The sequence below is a fragment of the Solanum stenotomum genome, chromosome 6 (assembly GCF_019186545.1).
Source record: "Solanum stenotomum isolate F172 chromosome 6, ASM1918654v1, whole genome shotgun sequence".
Lineage (NCBI taxonomy): Eukaryota > Viridiplantae > Streptophyta > Magnoliopsida > Solanales > Solanaceae > Solanum > Solanum stenotomum.
In genome coordinates, this window is record NC_064287.1 from 44987523 (window position 1) to 44993829 (window position 6307).

A 6307-nucleotide genomic window follows, 5' to 3' on the forward strand; every position below is an offset into this window, starting at 1 on the left:
CGCTGCACTTTTAAAGGTAATACTCATCTTTCAATTCAAGCATTTTACCGTAACGTGTTGTCGATTTTTGACTACGTGAAGTTGTCCATATGTTATTATTTGGGATCATGTTTCGGCTTGTGGTTAATTCCAAATCAGTAGTATAGTTCTTTTTTATGTTATGTCTATTCAAGTTATTTTTATTTTTATTCGGTTCCTTCCTCTCTCGTGTCTACTCGTTTAGTTCTGTCCAGTATAATTGATTGCTTTTGGCTATTAATAAAAGTCGGGGACTATTTGTTCTCTTTTGTGTTTAGTAGTCCGAAAGACGACTTGAATATGTATGTGTATGTTGGGAAGCTGGTCATTGTCTGCTACGGTTCTTATTTTGGCTTGCATAGCATCATGGTGTTTAAGTTCAAAATGTTGTATATTAGTCTTAGTGTGTTCTCATGAGCCAACATTATTGTTTAATTATCAACGTCATATTTCCTCCACCCCTAGTTGAATGAAGGAAACAATACGTCGAGATTTTGAGCTTGTGTCTTATATTCGTCGCATTTCGTTTTGAATTTCTTCACTCAAATGATTGTTGAGTCTGCTTTGAAGTGTAGGTTTTTTGTCTTTCCTTTTTTTTTTTAAATTGCAATGTGTTTTGTTTCTAGTTGTTCTTTTCAAGTGGTTGTCTACTGTTTATTCTCTTCGTTCCTTAAGGTGTTTTGTTTTTGTAAGATCCGTGTGCCATTTCCTTGTTCGGTGGTCGGATGATTCTCCAACATAGAACCATCTCTTCAAGTGTAGTATCATGAATCATATAGTATTAATATGCATCCTTATTTAACATTGTTTCAGCACAAAGTACTTTATTAGGAACCATCATTTTGATATATCTATGTGTCTTATTGGCATTATATTTGGTTCCACTGTTTGTATTATTTATTTAGATTTCAATTTATTGCATACTTCTTTAATCTTGAATTAACTTTGATGACATACCTTAGAGTAATTTTTGGAGGCAGTATTGTGTCAACACAAATTAAATGTTACTTTGATTCCTTGTTCCTTTCCACTATTTTGAAGAGCATGTATAAATGTGGTTTACACATTTAGTTCATTTTTTGTATTTTATTTTTTTTTAGTAAAATTTGTTTTCTCCTCTGTTTTTGAACCCGCCCAGTATCCATTTTAATCTTGTGATAGGTAATAGTCTTTATTAAATGCTTATTAGTTTACATCTCGTATGACCTTGGCTCCAAAACTTGACACTTGATCACTACTCGTCACTTATGAAAAATAAATAAATAAATAAATAAACTATAAAAAATAAAAATGAAATAAAAGAATAAAATAAAAATATAATAATAAGTCTTCATTAATTTTCCTTTAAAGTTATCGTGTGATTGTTGTGTTGTTAACAATGATTGACTAGAGTTATTTTATTTATTTATTTATTTATTATTGTTATTATTTTTCATCATTTTGTTTCCTCCCCAAAAAATGCTAATTTTGTTATTTGTTTATCGCTTTGCATGAAATCTGTCTCTGGGTCCTCATGGACTCCTTCCTCCTCTTGCATTTCGAGAGAGTCGTAAAGACTCAAACTCCTTCATTCGAGTCAGCCAGCCACTAAAACCGACGAACAGGTCCCAAAGGCGAAAAGGATGTGCAAGAAGTCGGGAATCGAAAGACTGGGCCAAAAGCCCACTTTTGGCCGTTTATTTATATTTTAATTATATTTTGTTGTTTTGGGCATAAGCTCTTGTTATTTAATTTCGTTATTATTCTACTAGAATTTTAGGACAGGTGAAAAATTGGGCCTTAGGTCCCAAAGACAGGATAATTATTTTATTTTAGTTTAGGACAGGTGCAACTCGAATGGGCCTAAGGCCCAAAATGAAAAGGGCCCAGATACCGGCCTAGGTGAACAGAAAAAACAGATTTGGGCCCAAGTCTCTTTCCCATTCATTTTTATTATATTTATTTACTTGTTAATATTTACCATTAATCTTAGGGTCGAAAAGTTCAAATCCCCGAAAGACGCTCATTTCGTTTTAACAATTTAACTAAATCGATCATGTTTCAAAAGACTTAAAAGAATAAATTTTGAGAAGTGTCTCACTTAGATTGTAGGTCAATATTTTCCTTTTCCCCTTTTATAATCGTCTCAACTATAAAATAGTTCAATAGTTCTATTCAAATTAAGTTAAAGTACTTTTAGCCAAAAATTTAATTGTCGGAAAACCACATTAGTGGATATTCTAGGTGCTTTTAAAACCTTCCTAGAATATTAATAAGAACCTCGAACCTCTTTACAAGTTTTCACTAGATTCCTGTTTTAGTCTTGTGGAAATGAATAGTTTTCTTGATTTCTCTTAAAAATTAAGTGGCGACTCTTAATTCTAGTCTAAAATATATTTTAAATAAAACAAAGTTCACAGGCAACTTCACCGACCGTGACCTTCATAACGGTCCGTGATTGAGCCCGTGAGGTTGAAGCAGTGTTTGGGCATTGAGAAGATGGGCATGAACTACCAAGTGAAGACCACGTAAGGTTCTACGGGTCATGGTCAACATGATGTCCCATGATAGTGATCGTGGTGTGGAACCAGTGAAGAGACTAAGGGAAATTACAAAGTGATGGAGGCCAAGTTAAGACCACGAGCACCTATACGGGCCATGGTAAACATGATGGCCCATGGTGTTGATCGTGGTCCTGATCTAGTGTGCTAGCATTTCAGACCAAAATTGGGAAAGTTGAAGTGAAGATCACGGACACCTTTACAGGCCGTGAAAAGCAAGATGGATCGTGATGTTGTCCGTGGTAACCTTTCCAGTGACAATGCATTGAAGCCCAATCTTTGGGAAGTCCAAGTTAAGGCCACAAAGGGCTTTACGGACCGTGACGGGCCGTAGAAGTGGGCATGAAGTAGCGCGACAGTTAGAGTAGGACTCTTTTTTAAACATTCTATTTGAATTAATTAGGTCAGTTTTTATGTATTATCTTATCTTAGCTTGAACGACGACTGAGTTTCTATTATTTTCAGTTTGTGATCTTCGATTTCGGATATTGAATTCAGTTTGAAGTTCAGATTTCCAGTTTACAGATTATCGAAGTGATTATTGATTTTCTCATTTTCCTAAGTACATTTTGAACATGTTTTCATTCCTTATTGCTGATTGTTTACGTGAAGTCATGAGTGAATAAACACCACAATTGGGGTTGTGGGATCCGTGATGAAGTTTTAATTGTAATTTCGTAAAACGAGTGAAAGGCATTCAGTGATTACAATCTATAGTTTTAACTTTCATTATCTGTATAATCTGATGAGTGCATGCATTAAATTAAGCTTGTATTTGGTATTTGTTCGAGAGAAAAATATCAGTTTGGAAAAAGTTGAATTAAACTAACGAATTGGAGTTAAAGTTTAAGTTCGAGAGAAAAGAACTTTAACCTCAAACCATTGTAAGCGAGGGTCAATGTTAGTAACACTCTAAGGCTGAGAAGACGTGAGTGAAAGTTATCTGATTAGACTGAGAAGTGTTAGATAAAATTAACTCGCAATGATTTTGTAAACGGTGAATCGCCTGAAACTCAATTACGGAAGAATATTAAAACTAACGTTATGGTGCACACAATTCTGGTTTCTCTTAATTAATTGAATCAACTCTACAATGATAGTCTGTTAGTCGTTAATTTGGATTTTGACTGTAAGTTTTGGTAATTATAACACCTCAATCACACCCAATTTACTTTCTGTTGTTATTTGTTTAGGAGGTAATAACGGCATTCGAATAAACACGACAGTGAAACCTTATCTTTAAAGAAATTCTCTGTGGGATCGACCTCAACTCTAGTTGAGTTCTGTAAATTGGCATCGACCGTTTAATAAAATAGCTCATTGTTTCGTGCAAGCCGCTTTGGCGGTGGTTTTGGTCACTCTGGCGGTGCCGCTGTAGTGGGGAAAGGGCCGCTGTGGCGGGCCAAACGTGACTTAAATTCGTAAATAAACTCCAAAACGTCTTTATTCTACACTTTTCGACTTTGAGAGATAAAGAACGACCCCAAGTGTTTTCTTGATGGTTTTCCACTATTCTTGGGGCTAAAGGTAAGGTTTTTACTCCCCGAATCCATGTTTCAATTCGTAGAACTTAGTTTCTTAAGTAATTATCGATGGGGGAGGGTTTTGATTGTGATTTATGGTGGAAAATACCTTAAACTGAGTATGGGGGCCAAGGGTTTGGTCTAGGGTTATTGGGTTTGTTATAATTCGAATAATTAGACCTTTGATTGTTGATCCTTGCATATAAATTGTTGTTTGTACACCTAGAACAAACGGAAAGAGCATATTCAAGTGTCTTAGGGGATTCAAGCTTGGATTTGAGGTAGGTGATGGTTGTGATTTCATGTTGGTGTGATATATGTTTGTAATTACTTCATTATAATGCATGTATATATGCGAATGTTGCATTATTGATCACCTAATCGTAAATGAGGATAATTGAATAATTGTATGCCATGAATCACATTTTGTTGTATGATTGTGAGAATATATATTGTGATTGTGATTGTGGCTTGTTGAATGGGCGGGTGTCATGATCCGACATATTAACTGCGATCGGTTGCCACGTTCCGGCATAAACATTGGATCGGGTACCACGTTCTAGTATGCTAATAGTTTGGGTGTGGGTTCCATGAGAGGACTATTAAATTGGATTCCATGAGAGGATCATTGAATTGTGTTGTGTATCTACTTGTGATGATTACGTTCATATTTAATGATGATTGATATTGGAAGACTGTATGTTGCTCTAAATTGATAACTAATATGTATTATTGAGAATGTAGGATGCTACATTGATCCTGAAAAGGTGACTAATATTATATATGTTTGGTATATGCCTGTTTTATAATGTTGTGGTTACTTGCATGTGTTTCACTTATTGGAATAATCGTGTGATCCTACCAGTATACTGTGGTTGTGTACTGATACTGCACTTGCTTGTTCTTTGTTGAGTACAGAGCATCTTCAGGCGGTTATTGATAGACCTCAGCTAAGTGACTATTGAGTGTGACTGGATTCAAGGGTGAGCCAGTTCTTTCAGGATGCCATGGATCTCTCTTGTTTAAGTCCATTCTTTTCGAACTCAGACTATTTGTTTAAGGTGTTTTGTTTAGCTTCGGGGTTGTACCCCTTATTCTTAGACTTGTCGTTAGTAGAGTTTTGATACAATGACTTTCAGGTTCTAGGGGTTTGTTCTTCCGCATTAGTTTGGTTAGTTGTTTGTTAAAACCTTGGAGTTTATGGGGACTCCATTTTTATTGTCATTTAAACCTGCTTCCGTAACTTTAAATGCTTTAGTTTTCATAAAATTTGTTAGTTTGGGTTGTAGTATCGATTCTCCCACCGGAGGTTAGTGTGAGTGCTAATCACGATGGTGTGGGTCGTGACACACACCTTTAATATAATAGGGAGTCAACTAATTAAATATTATACTTTGGTTTTTTGGAGGATTCAAGTTCTTCCTTCTGTTACTTTCTATGTCTTCCTAGTAATGCAGTGATGGATTGATGAGTTTCATCTGGAATGATTTATTTCATTACCTTTCATCAATAAATTTGTTTTTATCAAATGTATGCACAAAGGTCCTATTTGGATTGTTTTATTTTAAGTGTTTTTACATCAAATTTAAGCACTTTAAAAGTGTTTGAGTAAATAAAAAGTGCTCATAAGCACTTATTTTTAAATAGAAAAGACAAAAATAAGCCAAAATCCATAAGTTAGAAATTCTAACTTATGACTTTTGACTAAAAATTTGAAAGCAATAAGACCATCCAAACAAACTCTAAATAGAACCTTCCTACTTTTCTGCACTTCCTCCTCCCTGTCTAAGGTCACGTATTCTCTCCAAGAGCATTGAAAAATCATTCTAATTGGAATGAACGAGTAATATCCATTATGGAGTGGCTTCAAGGGGAATAATTAGATCTACCATGTTTTTTCTTGATAACATAGTTGAGCCATTAGATCTTCTAGATTTCTCGTTCATAGCATAGTTGAGTCTTTAACTCTTTGAGATCACTCCTCTACAATTTCTGAAACTTATCTCTCATATAAAAGTTTTTACATTTTGTGGTAATTTTGTTTGCTTACCTTCTTTCCGAAGGGAAGATGAATTGAAACTCCTATATGTTGTTATTTTCAGAATGCAAAAACTGACTACTACTCCTCACATTACAGTGGGTATACTCATAGAGAAAAATGTGTTAGCGTATATATAGTGTCCTTGAAGATATTAAATAGTTTAGTATATTTTTTGGTATTATATC